Source organism: Capricornis sumatraensis, chromosome 3 (genome assembly GCF_032405125.1).
Source record: "Capricornis sumatraensis isolate serow.1 chromosome 3, serow.2, whole genome shotgun sequence".
NCBI classification, from domain to species: Eukaryota; Metazoa; Chordata; class Mammalia; order Artiodactyla; family Bovidae; genus Capricornis; species Capricornis sumatraensis.
Genome location: NC_091071.1, coordinates 144,919,109 through 144,934,804, shown reverse-complemented (window position 1 = coordinate 144,934,804; position 15,696 = coordinate 144,919,109).

Here is a 15,696-nt window from a genome sequence, read left to right as displayed (position 1 = left end):
AATATATTCAGTAAGAACAAATCATATCCCCTGAGCCTGTCAGAAAGAAGATGGAATAATTTTAATTGAAGAATAATAATTACCATATTCTCAAGTAATTAGCGATGTTTCATGTTGATGCTTAATAAATTTTTGTATATACACAGAACAAAAGTGAATGTTAAGTTGATAGGCCTATGCCTTTTTATCTACCTGTTTCAGTAAGACAATATATATTTTATTCTGTTACCAACTTTCTTAACCTTAAGAATACCTTTATTTTCTTTTAGTATAAAACTAAACTACCATGAAAAGCAACTTAATGAAGTAGCCAGTGTTTGCAAGAAATTGTTTGGAGTATAAGAATTTTTAAAATTCTGATAAAACCTAGCTGCAGAAAAATATTTTCTAATATATAAGCTAACATTTATCAAAATTATTGCCTCTGTTACCTGTCTTCTAGTTCAGTTCCACTCAAGTGTGGTACACAGGCTGGTGCTGGTTTCTTATAGATAAGTACACAAATTGAGAGTAAGCATTTAGAAATTTTTATACCAATTTAAAATTGCTATGACATCCAAGTGAATGATCATTTTTAAGGTAATTCATTTTTTATAGTAATTATATATTTTTAAAGTATCACAGAGTGGCAGTTTAAAACTAAAACAACCAACCTATTTCTTTAGACTAGGTAGTAAGAGAAATACTGTTCTCTTCATTTATATATTTTCTACCTTTCAGCATTTGCCTTCATTAACAGTTACTTAAAGTAGGTGATTTTTCAGTGGAACTCCAGATGTCTCAAATTCTCACATTCAATACTTTTCTTTATTTTCTGCTTAATTATTTATATGGAGTAAGAGAGGTTAGGAAGCAATAGTGCAAAGGAAAGAAAGATTTTAGAGCCAAGTAGATCTGGATTGAAGTGAGCTATACTGCTTTCTAGTTGTGAAATCCTGTGCAATTTGTTTGCACTTCTGGAGCCTCTGTTTCCTTAAGTGTACAATGGAGGGAGTAATGCCTACATCAAAAGTTTGTTGTGTCAATATACTTAAGGTTTTCAGTGCATTTTAGCTTCCCCTCTTTCTCTTCAGTAGGCAAGTTGAATAATGAATACATACTTTTATGGATATACATTTTATAATGTATTATACCTATTATTAAACTCACAATTGATAGTAATTTATTTTGTGAGTATATTTCATTGACATATATTGGCTTTAGCATGATTACATATTATGCAAATTACATATAGTTATTAAATAGTAGATGTTTGATATACAAGTGGATTTCCTGATTTTTATAATAGAAATAGACTTGGTCACTTAAAGTAGTAAAGTTTCTCAAATGCCAGTAACATTGTCTCTAATTCGAATGAGAGGAGGTGATGACAACAGGTGTTAACACCTCTCTTATCTTTGTTAACTGTCTGGATAATTGAATAAATGTGATTTAGATTTATTATTGGCTATCACTAAAAGAAAAAAACCATATAATTAGTAAATTATTAATGATATTAATACTGCTAGAATATATATATATATAATTTTAAATATACTCTAGCAGTGATTATTACCTTTAATAAATTACCAGTAAAATAATTTATATATGTAAAATATGTAAAATAAACTAAATCTCTTTATGATTTCTGCTCCAATAAAACAGCAGTGACAAGACTAATAAGAGAAAAAGGAACAGATCATTTTAGAAGTGACTGTGCTGTGCTGTGTGCTAAGTCACTTCAGGCATGTCCGACTCTGTGATCCTATGGACAGAAGCTGGCCAGGCTCCTCTGTCCATGGGATTCTCCTGCAAGAATATTGGAGTGGGTTGTCATTTCCTACTCCAGGGGAATCTTCCTGACCCAGGGACCAAATTGCCTCACTTTCGTCTTCAGCATTGTTAGGCTGGTTATTTACCCCTAACAACACCTTGGAGGTCCTACATATTTCATTTGTATCCCAGTAACAGTTTTTTTTTTTTTTTTAAACAATCCAGTCCTTATATTCAAAAGAAATGAAACAGAATAGCAGCAAAGAGATATTTGGATTCTTGTGCTATGTGTGTATATATACAGATAGATAGATATAGATATAGATATATACCAAATCTGCATACACACACACACACACACACATACACACACACACACACACACACGGGGCTTCCATGATGGCTCAGATGGTAAAGAATCTACCTGCAATGCAGGAGATCCAGGTTCCATCCCTAGGTAAGGGAAGATCTCCTGCAGGGAGGAAATGGCAAGCCACTCCAGTATTCTTGCTTGGAGAATTCCATGGGCAGAGGAGCCTGGTGGGCCACAGTCCATGAGATCCCAAAGAATTGGACATGGCTGAGTGGCTAACACTTTCACTTCACTTTTATACACTTACATACCACTGTATACACACACACACATGCATCAAATATACACCAATAGGCACAATGGAATAGTAATCTCTTATGAGAAAGAAGGAAATCCTGCCATTTGTGAAAACACTGATGGACCTTGAGGGAGGTCCATCAAGGTCCATCACTTTATGCTAAGTGAAATAAGCCGGACAGAGAAGGATAAATCCTGTCTGATGTTACTTATCTTTGGAATCTTAAAGAAAAGTTGAAAGAAAAAGCATAAAAGTCAAATTCAAAGAATTAGAGACTAGAAAACTGTGTTGCCAAGAGCTGGGGAGAGGCTGGTCAAAGGGCACAATCGTTCAGCTACAAGATGAATAAAGTCTGAGGGACTAATGCCAACATCGTAACTATAGTTGATAAAACTGTATTATATAATTAAAATTTGCAAAGGGAATGGAACTTAAATGTTCTTAGCAAATTTTTTTCAAATATATGTGAGGTGAGGTGATGAAAGTGTTAATTAACTAGATACTGTGAATCCTTTCATAGTGTATTCATATATCTAATAACCATGATATATACTTTAAATACTTTATAATTATATTTTCAATTATGCCTCAAAAAAGTGAAAAAAAAAATGTCTTTTCCACTGAAATAGCTCGGTTATTCCTTTGTAGAGGAAAGAAAAGACTGTTCTGGGAAGCAAATGTCTTGCACTGGATGATTTCACACTGGTTTCAGTGTTGCAGAGATGTTGATGTTGTACTAGTGGTAGTAATAATAGCAAGAGTATTTCAGACAAATTTGTAATTGTAATTGATTGTTATATTTCTATATTAATCAGAAATTTCTTCAGAACTATAAGACACAATCTTATATTAGTCAACAATATGAAACTGGAATGTGAGTTATTTAAAATCATTTGTTTAATATGACTATATCAAGTTTAGCTACTTTAACCCTATGGTAAAATTAAATATTAGCTTATTTTTCTGTTTGTAGTCAAGTTAATCAAATATTAATACCCAATTCTACATATTTACTAAGTGTATTGGTACATAATAAAAATTCTTTTTTAACCGGAGGAGTACAGAACCAATCTTTGTTTACAGATTTTCAGGTTTAAAATATATTCTCACCTTTGGTACTTAAATTTAAGGTAGCACAAAAGATCAGTCCTGGGTGTTCATTGGAAGGAATGATGTTGTAGCTGAAACTCCAGTACTTTGGCCACCTGATGCCAAGAGCTGACTCATTGGAAAAGACCCTGGTGCTGGGAAAGATTGATAGCAGGAGAAGGGGACGACAGACGATGAGATGGCTGGATGGCATCACTGACTCGATGGACGTGAGTCTTAGTGAACTCCGGGAGTTGGTGATGGACAGGGAGGCCTGGCGTGCTGTGATTCATGCGGTCGCAAAGAGTCGGACACGACTGAGCGACTGCACTGAACTGAATATAACCTGTGCCATATACAAAAATCTGTAATAATGAGTGATTATATGATGTGATTTTATTTTATCTATAATTTGTAAATAAGAAACTGAATCTAAAATGTACATAGTCACTTATAGGTAGCTATTTCTTGAGTTGACGGAACCTGATACCTGAAGACTAAAGTTGATGACTGTGTAAAAGTCTCTTTGTTAGAATTGTATTAAAGAATATAGACTGAAATGATACTGTTTCTTAAATAAGAGTACATTTCTTAAAACTGCTTGGAAAATTTCTTAAAATTATAAATGTCATATACTAGTCTAGTCTAGTTCAGTTCAGTTGCTCAGTCGTGTCCGACTCTTTGTGACCCCATGAATCGCAGCACACCAGGCCTCCCTGTCCGTCACCAACTCCCGGAGTTCACTCAGACTCACGTCCATCCAGTCAGTGATGCCATCCAGCCATCTCATCCTCTGTCGTCCCCTTCTCCTCCTGCCCCCAATCCCTCCCAGCATCAAAGTCTTTTCCAATGAGTCAACTCTTTGCATGAGGTGGCCAAAGTACTGGAGTTTCAGCTTCAGCATCATTCCCTCCAAAGAAATCCCAGGGCTGATCTCCTTCAGAATGGACTGGTTGGATCTCCTTGCAGTCCAGGGGACTCTCAAGAGTCTTCTCCAACACCACAGTTCAAAAGCATAAATTCTTCGGCACTCAGCCTTCTTCACAGTCCAGCTCACATCCATACATGACCAGTGGAAAAACCATAGCCTTGACTAGACGGACCTTTGTTGGCAAAGTAATGTCTCTGCTTTTGAATACGCTGTCTAGCTTGGTCATAACTTTTCTTCCAAGGAGTAAGCGTCTTTTAATTTCATGGCTGCAGTCACCATCTGTGGTGATTTTGGAGCCCCCCCAAAATAAAGTCTGACACTGTTTGTACTGTTTTCCCATCTATTTCCCATGAAGTGATGGGACCAGATGCCATGATATTCGTTCCCTGAATGCTGAGCTTTAAGCCAACTTTTTCACTCTCCACTTTCACTTTCATGAAGGGGCTTTTTAGTTCCTCTTCACTTTCTGCCTTAAGGGTAGTGTCATCTGTATATCTGAGGTTATTGATATTTCTCCCAGCAATCTTGATTCCAGCTTGTGTTTCTTCCAGCCCAGAGTTTCTCATGATGTACTCTGAATATGTCAGATACTAAATTTGATTAAAGTAGAAAGATGAATGTTAGAGATAGAGGCACCATTTCAGTTATCTTTCTTTGTGAACTGTATCTCCAGTCAAAGTGTTGCATTGAAGGTAAACTGCTCTCATTCTTTCTCATGTTATTATTCTAATCTTACCTGACGTTCACATGAATACTGAAGTTATTCTTGGTCTAGGCCAAGTGTAGAATTTCTCATCTTTCTACATAAAATATCCAGATTACTTATAGGAGAGAGTCGATAATCTAATCTATTATACTATTTTGTTTATGAATAGTAACATCATTTACATTTGAAATGAATGGCGTTTCCCTGGTGATTCAGTGATTAAGACACTGACCTTCCACTGGAAGTTCCTAATGCAGTAAGGTGTGGCTAAAGAAGAAAAAAATTAAACAAAAAAGAGCTTTTATTTGTAACTGCTGCTTTTTACCAAAGTGATACATGTTCCTTGACCTAAATTTAGAGCATGTAGTTCCTGAAAAATAAAGACATTAAAATAATCTATATTCTCTTCTTCTAGATTGTTAACCTTTGGATGTATGTCCACAGAGGGTTCCAGTTACTCATCTACTCAAGAGCAAGGGCATATTTGGGCCTCTGAGATAAATGAATCTAAAACTAGATTATTGCTACAAACCACTCTTTTAATTTTTTATCTATCTGTCCTTCTTATTCATGGTAGTGATAGTCTCCCAGATTAACTTTTCTCAATAGAGTGGAATCATAATTTCTACCAGCTTTCAGTCCTGTATCTTCTAAACTTTGCCATTCAGATTTCTGTCTTTTTCTTAATACCAGTTGGAAAATCTACAGGGAATGTCTTTGATTGCCTCAGGTCTCATTATTTTTAAAACCTATTGTTAGGAGGATTTAGAACTGTGATAAGCAACCCTTACTTGAATCACATAGTTGGAGTAAGTAGAAAATAGTTCCCCCACATAAGACAGATATTCATCTACAGTGGAGTCCGTGGTGATGAGCCTATGACTTGGGTGAAGCACAGAGAATCTGGCCCCATATCGTGGCTGAATGTGTCAGAAAATAATTTTTGCTTTCATTGAAACAGTATAAGGATTTAGAACTGGACTGAGGAGGCTGGTGGGCTACAGTCCACTGGGTAGCAAAGAGTCAGACACGACTGAGTGACTAACAGACATACACACATATCCTGGTCTGGAGCAGGTAACAACAAATCTTACAATGATAGACTTAAACTCTACTCACAAGAAATTTACAATCTACTTGTAAAGGTATGACAAACATACCTAAAACAGAAAACAATTTATTGTAAACATATGTGGTATTGCAGACTATATGTGCAGTTGAATTTCAGAGAATCCCAGGATCGGTATGAACTACAGTCTTCTAAAGTTCAGTTTGGCTTAACCTAAGGTTACCGTATTGAAATAAATAGAGCTAAAGAAAGCTGGTGTTCCATCCAGAAGGAAGAACATAAAGAATATATTAGAAACAAGAATAAATGTGGATGTGCCCCAAACCTTAAAGCTAGTTCACTGTAGGATTAGAAAGGTTGAAAGAAAACGGTTGAATATCTATGGTAAGACTATGTTATGGAAGGCATTGAGAATCTGAATACATGTATATTTGTTAAAAACAAGAATATGCAAATCAATACATTGGTCTCGAATTTGAGATAGTATTTTCCCCAAACCTTAAAAACGTTAATACCATTAACAGATCTGCGAAGTATCTGTCTGTGCAAGAGTGTCTTTGGAAAGCAGTAACCTGGCAAATGAGAATGTGAAAAACTTTTTGCAGTGCTAAGCATAGTTGAAAACCAAGACACACGAACATCTCTTTAGAACTGCCATTGGGCTTCCCTGGTGGTTCAGTGGTAAAAAATCTGCCTGCCAATACAGGAGACACAAGAGACCCGGGTTTGGTTCGATCCCTGGGTTGGGAAGATCCCCTGGAGAAGGAAATGGCAATCCACTTCAGTATTCTTGCCTGGGAAATCCCATGGACAGAGTAGCCTGGCAGGCTACAATCCGTGGGATCACAAAAGAGTTGGACATGACTTAGCGTCTAAACAACAACAAAAAACTGCAACTAATAAGTGACAGTCATTTTGCTTTGAAGTAGAAGTTGCAGTCAAAAAGTGGCAGTAATATATATGTAGTATAGTCATAGGGGCAAACATGAAATGAAAGTTTACCAAATAAAGAAAGTGAAAGTTGCTCAGTCCTGTCTAACTCTTTGTGATCCCATGGGTTGTAGCCCACAAGATTCTGTCCATGGGATCTCCAGGCAATAATACTGGAGTGGGTTGCCATTTCCTTCTCCAGGGGATCTTCCCAACCCAGGGATTAAACCTAGGTCTCCTGCATTGCTGGCAGATTTTTTACCATCTGAGCCATCAGGGAAACCCAAAAGAATATAACTCTATTTGATTATTGTCCCCAAGTGTTTTCCAAGTGCCTAATTCTCTGAAATCATACTATTTTGAGAGATATTCATATACAAAAAATGCATAATCGTTTCATTTTGGGAACTGATGTACTTTTGACCCTAATTATTCAAAGCATTATTTTATGCTGAATCTATAAATAGTAAGATGATGCTAATTATAGTAGTTAGAACACTATGATGTTATTAGTTGAAAAATGCCATTATTATATGAAAAATTGAAAAGTGAAAGTATTAGTTGTTCATATGTAGACTTTAAAAAGTTCTTCCTTAATCAGTTAAATGATGTGAAGAATACTATTTATTGGATGTTTGGTTTTTTTTTTTGATCCACCTTTTTTTTTAATTGAAGAATATTTGCTTTATACTGTTGTATTGGTTTCTGCTGTACAACAAAGTGAATAAGCTATATGTATACATATGTCCCCTCACTCTGGGGCCTTCCTCCCACCTACTCCCCTTCCTTCCCACCCATCTAGGTCACCATAGAGCACCAAGTTGAGCTCCCTGTACTATCCAAATTGAGCTCCCTATTCTCACCAGCTAGCTATTTTACACATGTCCGTCCCAATCTCCTCATACCAGGCAGAATGGCCCTCATCAAAAAATTTACAACAGTAAAAGCTAGAGGGAGTGTGGAGAAAAGGAAGCTCTCTTGCACTGTTGGTGGGAATATAAATTGATAGAGCCACTATGAGGAAGAATATGGAGATTCCATCTTTTTTTTTTTTTTAAGTTAGCTATTGAAACAGTTAATATGTTGGAAAAATAAGTGATTCCTTTGATAATCTACAAATCAGCATTGGCCTACTGATGTAATGGAGAGAAAATAATTGTTTTCCTAAGAAGAATCAGTTGTAACCATGGATCAATTTTTTAAACATTGGTAATATGGCAAGTAAGATTTTAAAGACTCGATAATGTTTAAATGGTTACATTGAATTTTAAGTTATGTTAGAGGTTTTTAACTACCTTTTTAACTGATAGTTTTCAGTCCTACCTTCAAAAAAAAGCAATCTATTATCTAATGCTGATAAAATAGTATGTAGTTTCAAACAAAAACAAAATCACTATTGTTGAAAATGTAATATTTTTAAACTTCTAGAATTCTGTAGTAGTTTCTTTAATATTGTTATAAAATGTTTTATTTAAAAAATAATAAAGGCAGGAATTGTAGGATGTTTTAAGTACCTTTAGGGTCTGTGGAAGTTGGTAGGTCTGGTTCTTATATCTAATTGCACTTAAAATTTTTAGTTATCATTTCTTTGCCCTTGGTTGGTTGAATATATTAATAGTTCTAAGCTGAACTTACTATCTATTGTCAGAACTCAAGAAGTAACAAAATTAAGACCACCAAATCAATAAATAGTATTTCTTGTAAGTTTATAGTAAAAGTTTACATTTAAGAATAGTTTGCAAACTGGAAGCTTTCAAAAACAAAAACTAATATAAATCATTGGGATGTCAAGTTTTACACAATAGCTTATAAAGTGAAATGAGGAAGTTGTTAACCTTTGCAGTGATTGGTTGTTATGATGGGGATTTCCAGAGATCAGGAGATTGGTTAAACGTAATTATCAGTTTTAGGAAGATGACTTGTTTCTTTTACAATTGTCTGAGAATTTACATTTGCATTTACAAGAAATAACCTAGGTAAAGTTTCACTTATGTTCATGAAATAAGCTAAATTCAGTTTTGCTTACGTGGCTTAAGTGGTTTTGTCTGCTCAGTGTATTCTCAAGTCCAGTCTCCATTTTAGATTTAATGTTAACATTATTATATCACTCTTAAATGAGATATGGAATTTAAAATACAAGAGAAAAATGATTGTGGCAAGCTCGGCTAGAAAAGAAAATGTAGTAGAAAAAAGAAAGTGATAAAAAGTCTGTGTTTGACATACATAGAGGATACTAATTGAAGTACAAGTGGTAAAAAGCACAAAACTATTTAATATTGTAGTAATGAAGCCTGGAGAAGCAGGAAAATAGGAAGTGATAAAAAGACTCTGATTGAGCCAGATCATTATGGGTAAGACTGGAATATGGGCTAGACTCAAGTGATTAACTTTGATATATGGCTTTACCTTTTAAATGTTTTCATGATCCTGGGTTAAAAGATCCTGGTAATTTTTTCAAAGGATTGTTTTTAGGGTGCATTTATAAGAAAGGACCTACGTGAAGTTTTCTTATCTTCATAAGCTTATTTTCATGCCTAATTTGTGGGAAAACACTTTATAAATTAAAAAAGAGACATAAAATATAATTGATTATATTCTATTTCTACTTCTTCATTCATTCAGCCTATAAGTGGACTGTGACTATTGCTGTATATTTTCCCTGTTAGCTTATTCATATTAGCCTTTTCCAGAAAATTTCAATTAAAATCAGTCTTAGGAAGTTTTCAGGGATTAACCTTAGCAATTTTGATCATGCCATTACTTGTGGTTCCCTTCATGAAATTATAATGTTCTAGAGATGAAAAGGAAGTAAGAGGGTCATTTAGTTCAATTCTCTCACTTTAAAATGAGAAAACAAGCCCAGAGAGGTTAATATAAATGCTGGACTGTGAACCAAGGCATCTTATTTCCTAGCCTCCCTGTTTTCATTCTTTGACATTATAATACTCTCTGCTTCACTTTTACATTTAAGCATGTGACTTATCACAGAGCTAAACGGTGGCAAGATTAGATGAGAACCTGGTTTGGTTGACATTTTAAAATTGTTAATATTTCCAATAGTCTCTTGGTTTTCAATTTGCATTAATTTAAATGTTGCTTTCTAATATTTTTTATTAGCTACATATTGTGCCCTTTTTCAGTACTTCAGTGAACTTTTACTAATTAATTTAAACAAATATTTTGATTCCCTGTGCTTAGTCGCTCAGTCATGTCCGACTCTTAGTCCCCAGCTCTTCTGTCCATGGGGATCCTCCAGCCAAGAATACTGGAGTGAGTTGCCATGCCCTCCCCCAGGGGATCTTTCCAACCCGGGGATTCTTTACCTTCTGAGCCACCAGGGAAGCCCATTTTGACTGCCTACTATGTGTAAAATATCATTGCTGTTTGCAAAAATAGTTTTTAATTGACCACCACTTGTTTTGAGAAAAGAAACATTTAAAATTCTAAAGGTTACTAAAACATGATTTGGGCCAGAAGGACTCAAAATGTCCTTCTAGGAAACTGATATAGTTGCTTAAAATATATAGTATATTTCTAGGTCAGTTTGAATTACTACTTGACAGGAATGGGTGTTTTTATAAGTAGAACTCCTTGAACGTATGTTTGAGCCTTAAAATGTGAAAATGATTATAGAAAGATGAATTCCCCAAGTGCGTCTCAGGCTGCTAAACTGATAACTACCATGATGACTTATAAAAATATTAATCTCAGAAATAGAAATGCTGTGGGGGGAAAAAAAAACTGTTGTTACCTGTTTATCAATATATAGAACAGCAACAATCCTAAAATGACTGCAAAATGATTCTACTGGAATGGAACTCGGTTTGAAAATATTCTCTTACTCCTAAAAACAGAAAGAGAAATATCAGTATAATAAATTTATCTGTCTAGATGTAGAAATATATCAGTGTTTTTGAAAGTTGGTAAAAAATCTACTTTAAAATGTGAGACAATTGTGGAAAAAGTAGAGCAAAATAGCCTCCTTGATTTCCATGTAATAATTAAACATTTCAATCATTCCTAGCTAAGATGATTGGATTGCAGGATAAGAAGGAGAGTCATTATTTTGAGACTTCTGGGGTTACTGGTACCCTCTCATGCATACCTAATCTTTGTCACATCACTCCAACTAGTTAAGTAGAGGAGGCAGTTTCTATATTCCACCTCCAAAGGTGTTGACTGCTGATCGACAGGTATTGTGTACAGAGTATATCATTGGATAAGAGCGAATAGGAAATTGTTCTACCTCAGTGAAGGTTTCAATGGCAATTAACCTTCCCCTTATTTCTCTATGTTTAATATCTAGAGAAGTTGATTAAGCTCAAATTTAAAATTTCTCAATGTCTTTGCATATATCATAGATGGGCTGGTAATTCTGCAGTATGAAACAGGGACCAATTAATCACCTTTTGAACTGAGTCCTGTAGCTGATTGAATGAGACTGGCTGGGAAGACACACAAAATAATTAGTTTGTGCTTTGTATGTTGTCAGTATTGGGATATCATGATTTTACCACATATGAGAATATTAATGCAGAATAATATTTTGAATCTTTTGTTTTTCCCTATCAAATAAACTTATTCATGTATAAAGTTTAATATCTAAAAATAATTGAGAAATTCTATGACAGATGAAATAAATTTACTGTTCATAACAAAAAAAGTCAATAATGTGATTAGTATATGGCCCAGTTATATATACATGTATATTTAAACATATATATGTTTTATACCAAAGATTGTCACCATGACTTCCCTTAGCTAACTTAAGTTGTATATTATCTGGAAAGAACTGCCTGAAAGTGAGACTATGGAAATATTTTGTGCAAATCTAGTACCATTCAATAAAAAGTTAACTCAAAGAACATGAACTAATGATGTCCTTCTATATGAAGATCAAGGCATTTTGATATATGACCCCAAACCATTCCGATATATGGTACCAAGCTTCATCCTGTACAAACTTACCAGTCAGACTTTTGATTATGGTTAAAACAGTCTTATACTTTGGTCATCTAGAAAAGCAGATTTATGGGTGAAAATATGGAGATCGTAGTAAGTGACTAACTGCAAAAATGAATGTGACTTATTTGCAGCCATTTAAATGTCTGTAGTATGCCTATGTTACACAACAGATCTAAAGATGAGTAGCATTTGTTCTCTCTTTAAGACACTCATGAATTTTTTTCCTTTTTTTCCTATTTGAATTATCTGTTACTTAAACTGGGAAGCTTTGAATCATATTTGATTTTTCATGTCTCCTTCTTGTCTTCAAGTTTAGTAATTTTGTTTCTATATTTTTTCTCCTCCCCTCAGTTGCTTCTCTCCCTTTTATTTTCTCAGCAGTTGCTATCTGGAAGTATTGTGATAGTCCTTTGATTCCAAACTGGATCCCTCCAGCCTTGCCCTGAAGCCTATTTTGCACTGTTTAAGTGACTTTCCCAGTGAAGACCTGAATGTGGACTCTTGCACTAAAATCCTCCACTGCCTGGATAGGAATCAAGTACAAACTTCTAAGAACAACCTAGAAAGTCCTTCACAGCCTGTCTGTATTTTTGCTTTTCATCATCCTCTTTATCCATACTTGATCCCTATATTATGTGCCTGCTGGGTTATTCGATTTTCTTCAACAAATTTCATCTGTCATAGAATTTCTAAATTATACTTTCTCAACTGTATACCCTCATTGCTCTTCCTCTTGCTCTATCTCTCTTCACCAGGTGTTTTGTTCAGATGTTTGCATACATCTCAAAACCCAGCTAAAAATACAGTGCATATCATTCACTTTTCCTGAGTCCCCATTCCCAAAAGTAAATGAATTTTGCAGCCATTGAATGCTACTTTCAAAAGCTGTTATAGTATCACACTTATTTGTTGTAACCTTTCTCTCTTGCTCACACTCATTTGCTTTCTGAATGTTTCTGCCTTATATGCTCAGCACACGACAGTGTATGTAGCACATAGTAGCTGTTCTTAAGTCGCTCAGTCGTGTCCGACGCTTTGCAACCCATGAACTGCGTGTCAGGCTTCCCTGTCCTTCACTGTGTCCCAGAGTTTACATAAACTCATGCCATCCAACCCTCTCATCCTCTGTTGACCCTTTCTCCTGCCCTCAATCTTTCCCAGCATCAGGGTCTTTTCCAATGAGTCAGTTCTTCTCATCAGGTGGCCAAAGTATTGGAGCTTCAGTTTCAGCATCAGTCCTTCCAATGCATATTCAGGGTTGATATCCTTTAGGATTGACTGGTTTGATCTCCTTGCTGTCTAATGGAATCTTGAGTCTTCTCCAGCACCACAATTCTCAACACCTAGTAGGTATCCAGTAATTTTTGTTGAAATAAATTATTAAATAAATGGCTTTGGGAGCCAAAATAAGAAGAACAATTGATGATTAGTTCCCATTGCTTTATGGTATAAAATAAAAGATAATTATATAATGAATATTTTATATATAATACATAATAATGTTATTACACCTGAATGATTAAAAAAAACTCAGTGGTATTCCTAGAGTGCTCTATGGAAAAATTGATCTTGCCAATATTCTATTTTTAAAATCATCTTCAGATCAAAACTTTCATCACTTCAAATGTTTCTGGCCAAAGAAAAAATGTTTCAAGGGAAAAATTGTTTGAGCTAATTGAAAAATGTTTAATGTGGTATTAAAAGATTTAGAGATAATTAAGCAATATTATACCAAAGGCTGATAGGTAGTGATTTAACAGTATTAATTCTAGAGCTAAGGAAAGTTATGAAGAAAGATGTTAAAAGTAAGTAAAACTCATCATCACCTTGGTGTAAAGCTTGGGATATCCGTTTCTGAGAGAATACTCTGTGTGGTAACATATCAAGGAAGTTTTAACAAATCTTGCAATGGTCCAGAAAGGAGGAGTTGAAGTGATTTAAAGGACAATGAACACGGCTGAGTAAATAAAGATGAAACCACAGAACATTCATGTACAGAAATGTCATTTGATTGGAGGACTCTAAAATTTTAATTTTAGAATTTTGTTTGGCTTATTCATGTTTTATGATTTTAAAATAAATTCAAATATATTTGGAGCCAAAAAGTAAAGACACCATCTGTCTCTATTAATTTAAAACAGTTAATAGTTTCAAGAATTATTTATATACACATTTAAAAATATTTCCTCTGTGAAGGATCATTAAAGGATAGTGTACTATGCTATTTTGAGGTAACCCTACCCTTTGAAGTTGGTATAATGAAGATCATTACACATCTCTATGAAAATTTCATTGGCATGCCTGTAAGAATTGAATGTTGTGATGAACTGAACTAAATAGACTTTGGGGCACAGTTAAAATAAAATCTTAAGGCATATACAGTAGAATATGTAAAATATGGAACATTTAGCTCTGAAAAAATAAATGCCATTATAATTGATTTTGTTTTCTAGTTAAAAGGAAAAGTAGAGTTTACAGGTGCTTTCTGATAGCACTGTAAATATACTACCAATGGTTATTTTTTAATTTTGTGATTATGTATATTATTTCAATGCTTTGACATAAAGTGAAAAAATACATTTTTGTCCTAAAAATCCTGTAAAAATTGTATTCATTAAGTATAAATAGCTATACTTTTATTGTTATTTTAGTTTTGAGTTAGTTCTGCATTTTAAAACTCCTAACAGAGTATTTGTTTCTTAACCTTCACAATTAATCACCTCAGTATTGTTTTTAATTTTTTTTTAACAGAAGAAAATAACTAATGAAAGAAGCACTGTGGTATTTATAAACAGGAGACACAGTCTTTTTATACTTAAGAACAATCAGTTGAGAATATAATTCTGTAGTGATTAATCAGCTCTTACAGATTTCTGTTTCTTCTACCTGTCACTTAATCTTATACTCTATTATCCCATCAGTATTTGTACTTCAAAAATACTTTACACTTATTTAAGGCATGCCATATTACAACTGTAATACAGTATTTTTTTGTAGTTATTTAAAAACTAAATATATATAGGTTATTATGAATGTATATTTCATTATTATTCTTTATACCAATTTCATCTTATGTTAGGAGAAATATTTTGAAACTGTTTCATGAAATTACATTTTCTTTCATTTCAAAAGGTTGCTAGCAAACAGATTTAATAAGGACAAAACACTAAAGATTAGTGTTTGCTCTAAAAAAAGAGTGTATGCTCTAAAGAAAGTGTATACTACAGTTTACTTTAAAAAGCAGTGTTTTCTCAAAAGACAAATATTTGTACTTATTTTTCCCTGATTCTATTTTCTCAGTTCTCTTTCAAGGGTAAAATAAGCTTGATTTTTACCCAAAAAGAAAAAACAACTTGGGAGAAAAGCCACTGTATTGAAGATTCATGAGGGCAAGGATGATGTCTGTTTTTCTTTCTTGCATAGTATCTAGAACCTAGGCTTCCCTGGTGGCTCGGTTGAAAATAATTCATCTACCAATGCAGGGGATGTGGGTTTGATCCCTGGGTCAGAAAGATCCTTTGGAGAAGGAAGTGGTAACCCGCTCCAGTATTCTTGTCTGGGGAATGCCATGGACAGAGCAGCCTGGAGGCCTGTGGCCCACGGGGTCTCAAAGAGTTGGACATGACAGAGAGACTGACCACAT